The 19,216-nt window shown below is 37.0% G+C and overlaps 2 long non-coding RNA genes across 2 annotated transcripts in view; one reads left to right on the top strand and one right to left on the bottom strand.

Annotated features, from left to right (window-relative positions):
- Nucleotides 1–14,920, top strand: part of LOC129059364 (uncharacterized) — a 28,407-nt gene extending 13,487 nt beyond the window's left edge. The window contains exons 2-4 of the long non-coding RNA XR_008525196.2: nt 4,512–4,544; nt 5,326–5,453; nt 7,341–14,920. This is a non-coding gene — a long non-coding RNA (uncharacterized LOC129059364). The remainder of the gene's footprint in view (nt 1–4,511; nt 4,545–5,325; nt 5,454–7,340) is intronic.
- LOC129059363 (uncharacterized) overlaps nt 1–19,216 on the bottom strand; it is a 113,544-nt gene that overhangs the window by 11,434 nt on the left and 82,894 nt on the right. The gene's annotated exons all lie outside the window — the stretch shown is intronic.

The following is a 19,216-nucleotide window of genomic DNA, read 5'->3' as shown; positions in this document are numbered from 1 at the left end:
AACAGTTACCATAAAGAAAAGTTTTATCATTGTTTTTTATAGTATCACTATCATGCACTTTAAAAGTTAAGTTTGCAATCCAATCACATTTTATTCATCTGTGCTTTTCATTTTGTTTATCCTCTCTCTCGCCCCAGAACTCCTTATTCAATCCCAGATCTTCTCTGTGCTGTTCTGTGGCCTGGGAGTTTGAACCTTAGAGATTCTGTCAGCCTCTTGTCCTCTGATTTTCTGTCGTGTTCAGCCAATGGGAGGTATGTGATGGAGATGACAGCTAGGAGGAAAGACTGGTCTGGGTGTTAATACCTAACTGTTCTCTTGTTCTGTGAGTGGTTCTCTTCCTCCGTGCCTTCAGCTCCTGTTGGCTGTCCGCTCCCATAGATCTCTCTCTGGCTGGACAATCATAAACACTGCACTTTCTTTTAGCCCTTTCAGCTCAGGGAGCTATTGGCTTTCTGCTGTTGCTATTTCCTTGCTGTTTCTCTAGCTTTTCTTGGTGTCCTTAACTTCATCCTCACCTCCATGTATAGACACCATCTATGAAATTTGTTTCAGTTAAACACTTTGAAGATCATTTGTTTCATGCTGGGACTTTAACTCGTATATCATCCATGTGAATTTACAAATCAGTTTCTTTTATGTATCTTTAATATACAATATGTGATATGAATGACGATCAACTGGGAAACAAATGAACATGAACTGTTTACTAAATACAGTATGTGAGATTAGTTCCCAGACTAAACCCTCATATCCTGACTCTACAAATGCCAAGAAAATGTAATCTTTGCAAAAATGTTGAGTTCAAATTCTTAGGTAAGATGAAAATCTCTCCCATTATTAATTTATATCAATATATATGACTTTGTTGAAGTGGGCTGGCAATCAATTTTATTTTTAACACTGAGACAGACTACCTGTAAAGTTAGTTACTGCCATATACTTAGGTGAGAAAAGGTGCTTCTACTGAGATAAGGTTAACTGAATATGGGCTTTCAGTTTAAATATTTTCATTTTCATAGCTCTCTATCTATTACATTTTGCTATGATCAATCTAAAATTTATCTAAGAATATTATTTATTTATTTATTTTTCTTTTTCAAAATGTTACCTCTTTCTCAGCTTGGTATGAGCATACTTAATGACCAGATTTCTTAAGGTCCTACAATTCTTGTTTGTTTCTTCCATATTTATGTAATTAATGGGCCATCAGGTACTCCCTGTAAGGTTTTAGCAGATGTAGCATTATTTTCCCAGGTCCAATATTTGCAAAGCAATAAGCACTTTATTGACAATTTCTAACAAGAAACAATTCCTAAAATGTTTATATATTTGGTTTATGGCGTTAGCTGAAATCTGTTTGGTATGCACAACCATTAATGTTTTCATAGCCAGGCATGAATAACAACTGTTGAAAAGAGTCTGCCAAAACAGGTTATGTTGCAGCTTAAGAAATGAGACTTATAACTGAGACAGCAAATGGCCTTCAATTAATGTTGAAGTATTTAATTTACATTTTTGTCGGTATTCATTATAACCTGTGAACTATAATAATAATGACTGATCCTTTATTGAAGTCTAACCTGTGTCAGATGTTTATTAAGTGTTGTTTACATCACCCTGTTTAAATCTACTATTTTAGCATATATATTAATGAAATCCTCAATTTCAGGAAAAGAAATCAAAAGATTAGAGTAGTTCAGTAGTTCAGAAACATGCCCAAAATCATACAGCTGGTAAATGGTGGAGAAATATTTCAAATTAAGCCTGTGATAACCCAGAATATCATAGGTTCTCATAAGCACTTACTGAGACCTTTCCATATGCTGGTAAGTTAAGTTGTGACATAATCATATAAATATTAACATAATAATTTGGAGCACATTTGACCAGAATCAAGGTACTTAGGTAGGTATTAAATATATTAGACACATAATTTATTTTTATTCCATGTCAGACAAATAGAAATAAAAGAATAAGAGAACATCCTAATTGAAAGATAATCAGTATTCTTTCTAGCTGTGTCAATTTTTCATTACTATTCAAATATTCTTTTTCAAATTGTAATATAGGTCATAGATAGCATTTTCTATTTCTATAGAACTGCAAGTTGCTGCCTCACTTTTTTCTCCTCTAGCTGTTTCATTTCTGGAATAAAGGTCTTTTGCAATATCAAGATCATCTCATATTCATTAGAAAAAACATATGCGATATTGTAAATGTCATTTATGTCAGCAGCAAGTTATTTTTTTTCTATTTGCACTTATGTAGGGCTTTAATTTATCATGTCACCTACCATCTGGTTCTCAGGAGAGATTTTTATTACATTTTAATAAAGAGCATATTGAAGAAAGTAATTTTTGTTGCTTAGTAAAGTATGCAAGCATTTACTTTTTTTTTTCCTGGTAACTTTTCATTGATAATTATTTGTCATTTAAACTTTTGGTTAGCCTATTTTATGTTACATAGAAAACCCATGTGAAGGTCTTTGATGTATGTTTAGAGTCATATAAGAGACCATATCAGATACAAAACATCTATTAGATAAAAGTTATTTATTTAATATTTCAAATTTATTTTATTTTTATCTTTATGAATCTTGGAATAATTAAATATGTTTGGAGGGAGAAAGATGTAGTGAGTACATCCTAGCATATTTTCCTTAGATATTTAAGAATTTTTTTCAAAGTTTTTTTCAGCCAAAGCTTAATAGTCCTAAAAGAGAAGGCCTTTTCCAAATCCATTACTTATTGTTCCCCTAATGAGAATAATCAATATTGACTCACCCCAAAGGAATCAGGATTAGATCATCTCTTTGACATTGGAATTTCCTGTAAACAGTAACTCCATTGTGAACAATCTATGGATGGATTCACAATTCTAAAGTAGGAGTTTAGTCACTGAAGACTAGCTATATTTTATTTTAATGCATCTTCTTCTATTATATATTATTGGCTTATGAAAAAGCATGTGTCAGGGTCTTTTCTGTACCTAGAAAATATTCATTATAGCATTTCTGGACCCTAATGCAATGTCATCTTTTCTACACAGATGAAATGTCTGGTATCTCTATATTCTGAACTTCAGTCTTCCCCAACTGTGAGAACAAAACAATTATCTAGTTAAGGAAAAACACCAACAAAAGAAATATGAGCAACATTCAGAGGCTGCCTTGCCTTTATTTTTATTTTTCTAAAGGTAAAGAAACCAAAAAGAGAGCTCAATCTCTGGAACTTCTGACACATTTTTCATACATTTCTTATTTGCTTTCAGTTCTGGAATACCGTGAGACAGTCAGATAGACATTGGTGAACCTTTGATCTCACTCTATTTAATTAGGGAAACCAACAGGATCTTTTATGTTTAGAGGCCAGCGATGTGTAAAAAGCCATGTATAATGTGAAGCCTGACAAATTGTGGTGAGTATTTTTGGACAGCAGACTTAGCAGTCCGTTTGTTGTCTGTGCACTGTCAGCTTTTGACTCAAAGAGAATGGATTAACATAAAAAGAGAATCCTCCATCATTCCCGGGGCATGCCTGGAAAGCACGAATCTGCCTCTTTTGATTTTTTTTTTTTCAGAGCTAGGTCAGGTACAATATAAAATCATCTACAATTTATAGCTTTCAGCTTCTTTTTAAAATGGCTTTAGATAGGTAGCTATTCAAAGCCTCAGTTTTTCCTGAGATAAAATAATATCTATCCCTTCTGTATCTTATAGTAGTCTTCCAAGGATTAATTCATTAATGAATTTCAATTACTTTCTGTTCCTCAATTACATTATCACATATTATAATATATTAGATTTAACTTATACATAACCTCCAGGGGAGACATGAAAACTACTCTTTTTAGGAAATTTCAATACAAGGTATAACTTCAAAGTAATGAGTTTGACTTTTTTCAGGTAAAGAGAAGTGTATGGGATATTTACTTTTATGGTACCTGAAAACTGCAGGTAGTACACCTGTTTCAGCCCCTCCTAATCACTGTTGAAAGATTCAGGATCTAACCTCATGTGGTCCTTGAAGTCAGGCAAATTTATGGCTTGGTCAAGCTGAGATTTTATAATCTTTGTCCTTGCAAGCTACCCTGTTGTCTGGTCTGCTCTCCCAGGGACACTTCCCATAACACCTCAGGATGTTCTCCTCAATCCCTTCATTAGTGCCAAGGAGTAAATGCTGTCTCCAAAACACTGGCAGGACCTAGCGGCCTCATTCCCTGGAATGGCCTGGTGACTCCCCTTTAATCTTACAATGGACACAATGCTTAAAGTTCAGATTTTTTTATAGTATTTTCAAAAACTCCACTTACAATAAAGTCAAAAATCCCACCTCTGTCTTCAGTCTAGGTAACTTCACTATCATGCAGATGACAAAACCATAGTTTTTATCTGTGATTTATTTCAGCACCCTGTGCTGTGAATGCATATGATCCTTGCAGAAGCAAGGGAAAAAAAGCTTGAAATTAATCTTGACTACAGTCACTTCTTTTGTATTCTTCTCTCCCTAGGTTTCCAAGCCTAATCGAAGAGAAGCAAAATAGGTGAAGACTCCTTTTGTTACAATGCATTAGAATTTCATGTTATCCAACCTTGGCTCAGCTTTCCATGGTGTGTGCAAACTGCCAGCACTTTCTCAGGAATTTCTACACATTTGCTTTCTTGCCATACCTTATCCTTGCAGCCACACCATCCTTGCATACCTAAAGTTTCTTACTATATTTATGTTATTTCTCCTTTTTCACTATTATTATAACCCCAATTTATTTTCTCTAATATTATTTGTGATGCCCTCTTCATCCCCAACTTCTGTTGCCTTTCTGCATTAAGTATTCTTGGCTTCTTTTATACTTTTACATTTTTAAAAATAATTGTCTCTGCTTACATTTTGCCCAAATTGATGTTATTTAGTTCAAGTCAATGTGTATTTTTCAACACCCAGTGCAAGAAAATAAATTTCCTATATATCATAGGATATACAAGTAACTCAGAGTATTAAAAAGTCTTTTGTGGATCTGGCTTACACATTAAACAGGACTTACTTCCTTTCTACATCTCTGAATATCTTGAAATACTAACAGTATATTTTGTATTTCTCCTAAAACACTTATTATTCTTTGGCTTTAGGCCCTATCACAAAGTGGAACTATACTGAAGGTCAATAATGACCTTCCTTGTACAACATTTTAAGCTCTCTCTTTGAATCATATTGTTTTAAATTATCTCTCTACTGCATGTGACACTACAGGACAAAGGTTATATTTAGCACTACAGTTGACCCTTGAACAACCTGGGTTTGAACTGTGTGGATTCACTTATACACAGATTTTCTTCTGCCACTGCCACCCCTGAGACAACAGGACAATCCCTCCTCTTCTTCCTCCTGAGCCTATTCAACAGGAAGATGATGAGGCTGAAGACGTTTATGATGATCCATTTCCACTTAATTCATGGTAAATATATTTTTCTTTCCTTATCATTTTCATAAAAACATTTTCTCTCTCTAGTTTGCTCTATTGCAAGAATACAGTATATAATACACATAGCATAGAAAATGTGTGTTAATCAACTATTTATGTTATAGGTAAGGCTTCTGGTGAAAAGTGAAATATTACTAGATAAGTTTTTAGGGGGTCAACTGTTATATGTGGATTTTTTTTACTGTGTAGGGAGTGGTACTCGTAACCGCCTAACCCTCTATCCCCCACGTTGCTCAAGGGTCAATTGTTGTTGTATTTTTTTTTCTGAAAGGGTACACATTCTTACCTTTTTTTGGTTTTTTTTTTGACACAGGGTCTCACTCTGTGCCCAGGCTGGAGTGCAGTGGCATGATCATAGTTCACTGCAACCTAGACTTCCTGGGCTCAAGTGATCCTCCCATCTCAGCTTTTCCTTTATCTGGGGCTATAGGTGCATATCACTTTACCCAGCTAATTTTTTCATTTATTGTAGAGATGGGGTCTTGCTTGTTGTGTCGGCTGATCTTGAACTCCTAGACTCAAACAATTCTCCCACCTCAGCCTCCCAAACTGCTAGGATTACAGGTTTGAGTCACAGATGCCTGGCCAGGTGCACATTCTTGAATCTGCTATTATTGCACTGACCATTCCCTCTCCGTTTTTCTATGGTTTTCTTATTGCACAATCTCTTCCACTGGCATATTTTTTTCTAGGGCACTTGTCTGTGTCACTGATTCCTTCCTCTCATTCTAAGTGTTTTCTCCAGATTTTATCAATGTCCTCATGAGGCTTTAATTAGAGGCTTTATATATGTTTCCTTGGACTATCTTCCCAATTTGGATTATATCCCAGTGTTTGTGATTTGCAGTGTGGCTTTTCATAGGGCATTTCCAAAGAGTCTGCCTTAATCTACCAGTCACTGAGCTCCTGCTCCAACTTGAGCTCATTATTTTCACAGAAATATCCTTCACCCATATTCAGTGCTGCATTAATGGTATTATTCCAACATATCTAGTAGAAATCATTTGCCCCTTGGAGCAAACACAATTCATATACAACAAAGATCTGGTATGCTCACACTCAAAATTGTTTTATTAAAAAAAAACGATTAGATCAAGTCACATAATTTTTAAGCTAAGAGGTTTGATCATTAATGTCCTCATTGTTTAGTTGAGAACACTGTGGCTTCTGGAGGGGGGGAAAAACATGTCTCTGCGTTAGTTAGTGACTAAATAAGGTTTAAACCAAGTTTCGCTTTCTCCCAATCTGATAAATCTATTGTTTTTTCTACTGTCATAGTTTATTACTTTATTCTTATCTTCCTAGAGATCATCTAATAGATCCTTTTGTCCTCCCTCTTTGTTTGGTGTATCAAACATTTATTTGATACCTCTTAAATGTCCTAATTAATATATTCTTACTACACTGCTTATCTCATAATATTTCTACTTGTTAAACAAAAATAATGACTCCACAGCTTTTTGAATATAGCCTAAATTCCTTAGAGAGATGATCTATGACCTGGTCCCAAGTCTTGTTTTCTGTTTAATTTGCTACTATTGTTCTCAGGGGCTCTACACAACAACCTCATAAAAATATGCTCTTTAATGAGATCATATGCTCCTCAGGGTCTAATGCGCATCTTCCAATTTGGCAAAATAGTTTACATCCTTTCATTAAAGTGAAGTGTGGATACTATTATAGCAACGTGGATAAAATATCATGCTTTTTCCAGTTTATCTAGAAACTGTTTTCAGAACAGAGTTCTGGGTTTGAATTCTGACCCTGACACCAATATAGTGATGTTAAACAAGTACTGTAACAATGCTGACTGAGCTTTTAACTAGCGGTAAATGACATTACTGCTATTTACTTTTCCAGAGCAGTGTGAAGATTAACCAAGATGAAGCATGTACAAACCTAGCTTTGCCATTTTTACTAGGAAAAGAATTGGTACTACGAGGGAAAAAAGAAGAGGAAGAATAGAGGACAAAGAAGATATTGTATATTATCCTGTTATCAAGAGGTCCTGTACATGAGTATACAGGACCTCTTGCCCTATTTTGAATTCGTTTTCTTACTCCTAATACATTTTGTCTAACGTATTAACATACTTTTGTAGATTTTATTTGGCAGAGTATATGTCTCACACCTGTTTTATCATCAGTGACTTAAATCCAGGGAGAAAATTTCATTTAAATTTGAATCTTCTTCAACACCTAATATCTCATCCTGTACCCAGTAGGCTGCCAATAAATACTGAAATAATTAATGCTGGGTGGCTCAGAGACCTGTAGCTGTTTTAAGAGAAGGGCCACAACACAGGATAAGGCTCTCAGCCTATGCAGTCAGAACGCTTTCTCTTCTACCTCACAGCCTCTGGTGCTAGATATTAGAGGAAGCAAAATCAAGTTGACCACAGAACAAGGGGCTATTGGCACAGTCTCTTGATTTGTGGTTGTTAGGCAACACTTTTCTTAGATTTGTTAACTGAATGAAGATAAAAATATTGAATTCTGCTAGTTAAATCCAAATAGACTAATGCTTTAAACACAAATATAAAAAATTAAAGTCTCTAAATGTATTAATTTGAGTACATAAGATTGTTTTTGCTAGAATTAACAATTATTGACAGTTCAGGAGGTGGATAGTGCTTATTCAAGTATATATACCTAACTTTGATGCATATATAATATGCATTTAAATATATGAAAGTAGCATTTTGTCTTGGAATTCATATCCTTATGCTTTTATTTAATGAAATTGGGTTTTTAGAAAATATCTCTGAGATGTAGACAGAAATCCCACTTTTTAGATCTTCAACATTTATTTTGCCTAAAATGTGATAGATAATTTACAAAAATTACATTGTGTAGGTTTTGTCACATATAGTCTCTTCAACTTGAATATATGTATTGCAAGTTTTCAAATATAAAAGGTCAAATTTTCAAGAAAAATTGTTCCTCAGTAAAAATGCTTTGAGTTGCAAATAAGAGATGCATGGGAAAGCAACATATTTGCTGAACGAATTATTAGAGATCTGTATAGATTAACTTCATATTTAGCAAGATGGATTTACTCAACATCTGGCTTTTAAAGAATGGAAAAAAAATGGGATTCCATTCCAAGATGGACGAATAGGAACAGCTCTGGTCTGAAGCGCCCAGCGTGATCAACACAGCAGATGGGTGATGTCTGCATTTCCAACTGAGGTACCTGGTTCATCTCATTGGGACTGGTTGGACAGTGGGTGCAGCCCACAGAGGGTGAGCCGAAACAGAGTGGGGCATTGTCTCACCCAGGAAGTGCAAGGAGTTGGGGGATTTCCCTTTCTTAGCTGAGGAAAGCTGTGACAGACTGTACCCAGAAAATCAGTACTCTTCTGCCCAAATACTGCACTTTTCCCATGGTCTTAGCAACTGGCAGACTAAGAGATTCTCTCCCATGCCTGGCTCGGCTGGTCTGATGCCCACAGAGCCTTGCCCACTGCTAGCACAGAAGTCTGAGATTGACCTGCAAGGCTGCAGTCTAGCAGGGTGAGGGGCATCTGCCATTGCTGAGATTTGGGTAGGTAAACAAAGTAGCCAGGAAGCTCTAACTGGGCAGAGCCCACTGCACCTCAGCAAGGACTACTGCCTCTATAGACTCCACCTCTGTGGGCAGGGCATAGCTGAAAAAAAAGGCAGCAGACAACTTCTACAGACTTAAATGTCCCTGTCTGACAGTTCAGATGAGCAGTGGTTCTTCCAGCATAGCATTTGAGCTCTGAGAACAGACAGACTCCCTCCTCAAGTGGGTTCCTGACCCCCATGTAGCCTAACTGGGAGACGCCTCCCAGTAGGGGCCGACAGACACCTCATATGGGTGGGGGCCCCTCTGGAATGAAGCTTCCAGAGGAAAGATCAGGCAGAAATATTTGCTGTTCTGTAGCCTCTGTTGGTGATAGCCAGGCAAACAGGGTCTAGAGTGTACCTCCAGCAAACTCCAACAGACCTGCAGCTGAGAGACCTGTTAGAAGTAAAACTAACAAACAGAAAGGAATAGCATCAACATCAACAAAAAGGACAACCACATCAAAACCTCATCTATAGGTCACCAACATCAAAGACCAAAGGTAGATAAAACCACAAAGATGGGGAGAAACCAGAGCAAAAAAAATCTGAAAATTCTAAAAACCAGAGCGCCTCTTCTCCTCCAAAGGATCACAGCTCCTCACCAGCAACAGAACAAACCTGGATGGAGAATGACTTTGACGAGTTGACAGAAGTAAGCTTCAGAAGGTCAGTAATAACAAACTTCTCTGAGTTAAACGAGCATGTTCTAACCCATTGCAAGGAAGCTAAAAACCTTGAAGAAAAGGTTAGATGAATGGCTAACTAAAATAAACAGTGTAGAGAAGACCTTAAGTGACCTGATGGAGCTGAAAACCATGGCACAAGAACTTCATGGCACATGCAAAAGCTTCAATAGCCAATTCAATCAAATGGAAGAAAGGATATCAGTGATTGAAGATTAAATTAATGAAATAAAGTGATAAGACAAGATTAGAGAAAAAAGAGAAAAAGAAATGAACAAAGCCTCCAAGAAACATGGGACTATGTGAAAAGACCAAATATACGTTTGATTGGTGTACCTGAAAGTGACGGGGAGAATGCAACCAAATTGGAAAACACTCTTCAGGATATTATCCAGAAGAACTTCCCCAACCTAGCAAGGCAGGCCAACATTCAAATTCAGGAAATACAGAGAACACCACAAAGATACTCCTCGAGAACAGCAACCCCAAGACACATAATTGTCAGATTCATCAAGGTTGAAAAGAAGGAAAAAATGTTAAGGGCAGCCAGAGAGAAAGGTTGGGTTACCCACAAAGGGAAGCCCATCAGACTAACAGCAGATCTCTCGGCAGAAAGAAAAGTGGCAGAAGAGTGGGGACCAATATTCAACATTCTTAAAGAAAAGAATTTTCAGCCCAGAATTTTATATCCAGCCAAACTAAGCTTTATAAGTGAAGGAGAAATAAAACCCTTTACAGACAAGCAAATGCAGGGAGATTTTGTCACCACCAGGCCTGCTTTACAAGAGCTCCTGAAGGAAGCACTAAACATGGAAAGGAACAACCAGTAACAGCCACTGCAAAAACATGCCAAATTGTAAAGACCAGCAATGCTATGAAGAAACTGCATCAATTAATGGGCAAAATAACTAGCTAACATCATAAGGACAGGATCAAATTCACACTTAACAATATTAACCTTAAGTGTAAATGGGCTAAATGCCCCAATTAAAAGACACAGACTAGCCATTTGGCTAAAGAGCCAAGACCCATCAGTGTACTGTATTCAGGAGACCCATCTCATGTTCACAAACACATATAGGCTTAAAATAAAGGGATGGAGGAAGATCTACCAAGCAAATGGAAAGCAAAAAAAAAAAAAAAAAAAAGCAGGGGTTGCAATCCTAGTGTCTGATAAAACAGACTTTAAACCAACAAGATCAAAAGAGACAAAGAAGGCCATTACATAATGGTAAAGGGATCAATTCAACAAGAAGAGCTAACTATCCTAAATATATATGCACCCAATACAGGGGCACACAGATTCATAAAGCAAGTCCTTAGAGACCTACAAAGAGACTTAGATTCCCACATCATAATAATGGGAGACTTTAACACCCCACTCTCAATATAAGACAGATCAGCAAAACAGAAGATTAATAAGGATATCCAGGACTGGAAGTCAGCACTGCACCAAGCAGACCTAATAGACATCTACAGAACTCTCTACCTCAAATCAACAGAATATACATTCTTCTCAGCACCACAACACACTTATTCCAAAATTGACCACATAATTGGAAGTAAAGCACTCCTCAGCAAATGTAATAGAACAGAAATCACAACACACTGTCTCCCAGAACACAGCGCAAACAAATTAGGACTCAGGATTAAGAAATTCACTCAAAACTGCACAACTACCTAGAAACTGAAAAAACTGAAACTGAATGACTACAGGGTAAATAACGAAATGAAGGCAGAAATAAACATTTTCTTTGAAATCAATGAGAACAAAGACACAATGTACCAGAATCTCTGGAACACATTTAAAGCAGTGTGTAGAGGAAAATTTGTAGCACTAAATGCCCACAAGAGAAAACAGGAAAGATCTAAAATTGGCACCCTAACAGCACAATTAAAAGAACTAGTGAAACAAAAGCAAACAAATTCAAAAGCTAGCAGAAGGCAAGAAATAACTAAGATCAGAGCAGAACTTACAGAGATAGAGACACATAAAACCCTTCAAAAAATCAATGAATCCAGAAGCTGGTTTTTTGAAAAGTTGAACAAAATTGATAGATTTCTAGTAAGACTAATAAAGAAGAAAAGAGAGAAGAATCAAATAGACACAATACAAAAGGATAAAGGGGATATCACCACCAATCCCACAGAAATACAAACTACCATCAGAGAATACTATAAACACCTCTACACAAATAAACTAGAAAATCTAGAAGAAATGGATAAATTCCTGGACACATACACCCTCCCAAGACTGAACCAGGAAGAAGTTGAATCTCTGAATAGACCAAAAACAGGCTCTGAAATTGAGGCAATAATTAATAGCCTACCAACCAACGTCCAGGACTAGATGGATTCACAGACGAATTCTACCAGAGGTACAAAGAGGAGCTGGTACCATTCCTTCTGAAGCTATTCCAATCAATAGAAAAAGAGGGAATCCTCCCTAACTCATTTTGTGAGGCCAGCATCATCCTGATACCAATGCCTGGCAGAGACACAACAACAAAAAAAGAGAATTTTAGACAAATATCCCTGATGAACATCAATGCAAATATCCTCAATAAAATACTGGCAAACTGAATCCAGCAGCACATCAGAAAGGTTATCCACCACGATCAAATCGGCTTCATCCCTGGGATGCAAGTCTGGTTCAACATACACAAATCAATAAACGTAATCCAGCATATAAACAGAACCAACAACAAAAATCACATGATTATCTCAATAGATGCAGAAAAGGCCTTTGACAAAATTCAACAGCCCTTCATGCTAAAAACTCAATGAACTAGGTATTGATGGAAAGTATCTCAAAATAATAAGAGTTATTTATGACAAACCCACAGCCAATATCATACTGAATATCAAAAACTGGAAGCATTCCCTTTGAAAACACAAGACAAGTATGCCCTCTCTCACCACTCCTATTCAACATAATGCTGGAAGTTCTGGCAAGGGCAATAAGGCAAGAGAAAGAAATGAAGGTATTTAATTAGGAAAAGAGAAAGTCAAATTGTCCCTGTTTGCAGATGACATGATTGTATATTTAGAAAACACCATTGTCTCAGCCCAAAATCTCCTTAACCTGATAAGCAACTTCAGCAGTCTCAGGATACAAAGTCAATGTGCAAAAATCACAACCATTCCTATACATCAATAACAGACAAACAGAGAGTCAAATCATGAGCGAACTCCCATTCACAATTGCTACAAAGTGAATAAAATACCTATGAATCCAACTTACAAGGGATGTGAAGGACCTCTCCAAGGAGAACTACAAACCAGTGCTCAACAAAATAAAAGAGGACAAAAACAAATGGAAGAACATTCCATGCTCATGGATAGGAAGAATCAGTATCGTGAAAATGGCTATACTGCTCAAGGTAATTTATAGATTCAATGCCATCCCCATCAAGCTACCAATGACTTTCTTCACAGAATTGGAAAAACTACTTTAAAGTCCATATGGAACCAAAAAAGACCCCGCATAGCCAAGACAATCCTAAGCAAAAAGAACAAAGCTGAAGGCATCATGCTACCTGACTTTAAGCTATACTACAAGGCTACAGTAACCAAAACAGCATGGTACTGGTACCAAAACAGATATATAGACCAATGGAACAGAACAGAGGCCTCAGAAATAATGCCACACATCTACAACCATCTGATCTTTAACATACCTGACAAAAACAGGAAATGGGGAAAGGATTCCCTATTTAATAAATGGTGCTGGCAAAACTGGCTAGCTGTAAGTAGAAAGCTGAAACTGGATTCCTTCCTTAACCTTATACAAAAATTAATTCAAGATGGATTAAAGACTTAAATATTATACCTAAAACCCTAGAAGAAATCCTAGGCAATACCGTTCGGGACATAGGCATGGGCAAAGACTTCATGACTAAAACACCAAAAGCAATGGCAACAAAAGCCAAAATAGACAAATGGTATCTAATTACACTGAAGAGCTTCTGCACAGCAAAAGAAACTACCATCTGAGTGAACAGGCCAAAAGCAATGGCAACAAAAGCCAAAATAGACAAATGGTATCTAATTACACTGAAGAGCTTCTGCACAGTAAAAGAAACTACCATCTGAGTGAACAGGCAACCTACAGAATGGGAGAAAATTTTTGTAATTTACCCCTCTGACAAAGGCTAATATCCAGAATGTACAAAAATTTTAACAATTTTATAAGAAAAAAACAACCCCATCAAAAAGTGGGCAAAGGATATGAACAGACACTTCTCAAAAGAAGACATGCATGCAGCCAACAGACACATGATAAAATGCTCATCATCACTGGTCATCAGAGAAATGCAAATCAAAACCACAATGAGATACCATCTCATACCAGTTAGAATGGCGATCATTAAAAAGACAGGAGACAACACATGCTGGAGAGGAATTGGACAACTAGGAACACTTTTAGACTGTTGGTGGGTGTGTAAATTATTTCAGCCATTGTGGAAGACAGTGTGGTGATTCTTCAAGCATCTAGAACCAGAAATACCATTTTACCCAGCAATACCATTACTGGGTGTATACCCAAAGGATTATAAATCATGCTACTATAAAGGCACATGCACACTTATGTTTATTGCGGCACTATACACAATAGCAAAGACTTGGAACCAACTCAAATGTCCATCAGTGATAGACTGGATTAAGAAAATGTGGCACATATACACCATGGATTACTATGCAGCCATAAAAAAAATAAATTAATGTCCTTTGCAAGGACATGGATAAAGCTGGAAACCATAATTCTCAGCAAACTATCACAAGGACAGAAAACCAAACACTGCATTTTCTCACTCTTAGGTGGGAATTGAACAATGAGAACACTTGGACACAGGGCGGGGAACATCACACACTGGGGCCTGTTGGGGGGTGGGGGACTGGGAGAGGAATAGCATTAGGAGAAATATCTAATGTAAATGGTGGGTTGATGGGTGCAGCAAACCAACATGGCACATGTATACCCATGTAACAAACCTGCACGTTTTGCACATGTACCCTAGAGTTTAAAGCATAATTTAAAAAATAATAATAATAAAATAAATAAAGAATGGAAAAATGACATATATCAGTGATATCATTGTCTCCAGTTGCCAATTTCAATTTTAGGCTTGAATATGCTAGTTTATGTTTATTTTGTCAGTGGAGATGCTCAGCCCCATTGTGAAACAGTGAAATGTGATTGGTAGAATACATTTGAATTAATTTTTCCTATACACTTTGTTTGTGTGTGATTTTAATAATTGTTTACTTGTTTCAAATTAATTCAGAAATTTTCTTAATAGTAAATGATTTTTGTTCAGTAAGATATTAGTCATGATTTCTTACATTTTAATTTATTTGTTACTGTTTGACATGTATTTTTATATGTATTATTTTATTTTAGCACTGAAACAATACTGTGAAGGAATTTTGCTTTAAGTGGGAATCCCCAGGCCTAGGGTGGTTAAGTGGTTTGATCAAAACCTTATAACTAATAAGTGGCAAAACTAAGATTTGAAGTGAGATTTTATAACAACATAACTGTTGATTTGGTCTTTCATTTGTTCACCAATATATTCTTGTGAATCAGGAAGAACAACTTTAAGTATTAGGATTATATAATGGAAACAAAACAGATGAGGTCAATGCTCTCATTGAATTTACATGCTAACAAGTGGGGAAAGATAAACAAATATCTTCAAGTAGAAAATAGTTTCATAAACATAATAAAAATGAATAATATGATAGAGGGTGACCTATGGAGAGTAGGATCATTCTTGGATGAGAGAGTGCCAAAGACCTCTGAGATGAGAAGCTGTTGGTGATAAACACACAAAAGCCATCTACACCAAGATCTAGAAGAGGAAAGAGTTCAGTTCATTATTTAAGTAAAATCTTCTGCATACTTTTGCATATTTTATTGCTTTTCTTTGTATACAATCTAATATGCAATAGACATATTAAATTTTATACATGATATATTTTTACACACATGTTCTAAAAAATGGGCAAAAATATATTGTACACTTCCCTATCACATGGTGCAATATGTTTCATGGATTAGAATTTCAAATGAGTCTGTCAAAGTCTCTGTGAGAACCTTGCTGTATTTTAGATATACTAATAGAAGTTTTAAAAACATGACACAATTTCAAAGACCCCATTTGAGACTTATGCTATTTGCCTGCAAACATAGTATTCTATCAGAAAACAGACACACGAATCATTGTTGTTAATTTCCCCAAGTTGAATATTAAAATAATATTAACTGAACATTTAAAATTTAAAGTCACATAATCATGGACCATAGTTTTGGCATAAATCTCAGAGGTCATCTAGTCCAATGTCCCACAAGATAAAAGTATATTTTCATTTGTGCATATCCAATCACATTGTTTTCCAACAAAACAACTTGATAACTTGTCGTCCTTAGTATGAAGCTTAAAGTTATCAATGTGACTTATAAGACCATATATGAGAAGGGATTCTAACTTACTACATCTGAACACAATCGACAGGGCCCTTATAAGATATGTAGATTTAAAAAAAAATGCCTTCTGAAGCTATGGGGAACATACACTTTCTTTGCAATAATAACAGACATGTTTAAAACACACATATATATTATGTTAATGAGAAAACAATGGCTTAACATTACGAAGAAAAAAATTTAATTCTCTAAGCTTCAATTTCTTCATTTGAAAAATTTAGATTCATTCATTTTTTTCTCCTTCTTTAGGCAAATACTCATTTACTTATCATCTACTTTATGATAGGCACTATGATAAGATTACAATACCATAGTGAACAACATAGTTTGAATTTCTACTCTCAAAGATCATACAATCTACTTACAGTATTGTGAGGAAGATAAATAATACACACATAAAAGAAAGAGTAAATGAATCAAGTTTTTATTAAGGAAATTAAAGGGCCTATGTAATAGAGAAAAGCTGGCAGGTCTTACAGGTTAAGCTGAAAAGGAGAAGTTTAGATTGTGAGAAGCTGGAGAAGAATATTAACAGGAAAAGGAACAACTAAAGAGGAGTCTAAATGTGGCAAAGAGACTAGTGTTTTCTGGGAAGTAACAGAAGTGAGCCAGTGATACGGTCTGGCTCTGTGCCCCTATCCAGATCTCATGTTGAATTGTAATCTAAATTGTAACTCCAGGTGTTGAGGGACGGACCTCGTGGGAGGTGATTAGGTCATGGGGGCAGTTCCCCCATGATGTTCTCAAAATTGTGAGTTCTCAAGAGATCTGATGGTTTTATAAGGGGCTTTCCCCCACTTTGCTATGCACTTCTTTCTCCTACTGCCCTGTGAAGAGGTGCCTTCTGCCATGATTGTACGTTTCCTGAGGGCTCCCAAGCCATGCAGAACTGGGATTCAATTAAACTTATTTTATTTATAAATTACCCAGTGTCAGGTATTTCTTCATAGCAGTCTGATAATGGACTAATACAGCAAACTAGTAATGAGAGAGAGGGACACTGCCATAAGGATACCCAAAAAGGTAGAAGCAAGTTTGGAACTAGGTCACAGGCAGAGATTGGAACAGTTTGGAGGACTAAGAAGAAGACAGGAAAATGTGGGAAAGTTAGGAACGTCTTAGAGACTTGAAGGGTTCAGAAGAGAAGAAGATACGGGAATGTTTGGAACTTCCTAGAGACTCATTGAATAACTTTACCAAAGTACTGATAGTGATCTAGACAATGAAGTCCAGGCTGAGATGGTCTTAGATGGAGATGAGGAACTTGTTGGGAACTGGAGCAAAGGTGACTCTTGCTATGCTTTAGTGAAGGGACTGGCAGTATTTTGCCCCTGCCCTAGAGATCTGTGGAAATTTGAACTTAAGAGACGTGATTTAGGGTATCTGGTAGAAGAAATTTATAAGCAGCAAAGCATTCAAGAGGAAGTAGAGTACAAAAGTTTGGAAAATATGCAGCCTGATGATGTAATAGAAAAGAAAAACACATTTTCTGGGGAGAAATTCAAGCCTTCTGCAGAAATTTGCATAAATAACAAGGAGCTGAATGTTAATCCCCAAGAAAATGGGGAAAATGTCCCCAAGGCACATCAAAGACCTTTGCAGCAGCCCTTCCCATCACAGGCCCAGAGGCCTAGAAGAAATATTGGTTTTCTGGGCTGGTCCAGGTCCCCTCTTCAGTGTCCAGCCTTGGGACATGGTGCCCTGCATCCCAGTCATTCCAGCCATGGCTAAAAGGGTCCAAGACATAGTTCAGGCCATTGCTTCAGAGTGTGCAAGCCCCAGGCCATGGTGGCTTCCATCTGGTTTTGAGCCTGTGTGTGCACAGAAGTCAAGAATTGAGGTTTGGGAACCTCCATCTAGATTTCAGAGGATCTGGAAAAATGCCTGGATGTCCATGCAGATGTCTGCTACAGGAAAAGAGCCCTCATGAAGAACCTTTGCTAAGGCAGTACAGAAGAGGAAATGTGGGGTCTGAGCCCCCACACAGAGTCCCCACTGGGGCACTGCCTAGTGGAGATGTAAGAATAGGTCCACTATCCTCCAGACAGACCCCACAATGGTAGATCCACAGACAACTTGCAACATGTGTCTGGAAAAGTCACAGACACTCAATGCCAGCCATGGAAGAACCTGGGAGGGGGACTGTACCCTGCATAGCCATATGGACAGAGCTACCCAAGGCCATTGGAGTCCACCTCTTACATCAGCATGACCTGGAGTGAGACATGGAGTCAAAGGAGATCATTTCGTGACTTTAAAGTTTAATAAATACCCTATTGGAATTTGGACTTGCATGGGGCTTTTAGCCCCTTTGTTTTGGCCAAGTTCTCCCATTTAGAATGGATGTATAACCAATGCCTATATTCCCATTGTATCTAAGAAGGAACTAACTTGCTTGTGATCTTACAGGCTCATAGGCAGAAGGGACTTGCCGTGTGTCAAATGAAACTTTGAACTTGGACTTTTGGGTTAATCCTGGAATGAGATAAGACTTTGGGGGACTGTTGGAAGGACATGATTGTGTTTTGAAATGTGAGGACATATGTGAGAGGCAGATCCCCCATGCTGTTCTCATGATAGTGAGTGAGTTCTCACTACATCTGATGGTTTTATAAGAGGCTTTTCCCTGCTTCACTTTGCACTTCTTTCCTGCCACCCTGTGAAGAGGTGCCTTCCCCCATGATTATAGGTTTTCTGAGGCATCCCCAGTCATGTGGAATTGTGAGTCAATCGAATCTCTTTTCTTTATAAATTACTCAGTCTCAGGTATTTCTTCATAGCAGCATGAGACCAAACTAATACAGCCATTGTGATATGAAGTTAATGACTGATGCCTGTGTTATCCAATGAGATTGGAGATGTTGGGAGCCCAGGCCAAACATAGGAAGGGTTTGGGTTTAATTCTAAGAAAAGGTGAACCCTTACAGGGTTTCAGCCAGGAGACATTCATCCCATTTATATTTGTAAAAT

Source organism: Pongo abelii, chromosome 4 (genome assembly GCF_028885655.2).
Source record: "Pongo abelii isolate AG06213 chromosome 4, NHGRI_mPonAbe1-v2.0_pri, whole genome shotgun sequence".
Classification (NCBI taxonomy): domain Eukaryota; kingdom Metazoa; phylum Chordata; class Mammalia; order Primates; family Hominidae; genus Pongo; species Pongo abelii.
The sequence above is the reverse complement of the archived record's forward strand: the minus strand, read 5'-3'. Positions and strand labels throughout refer to the sequence as shown.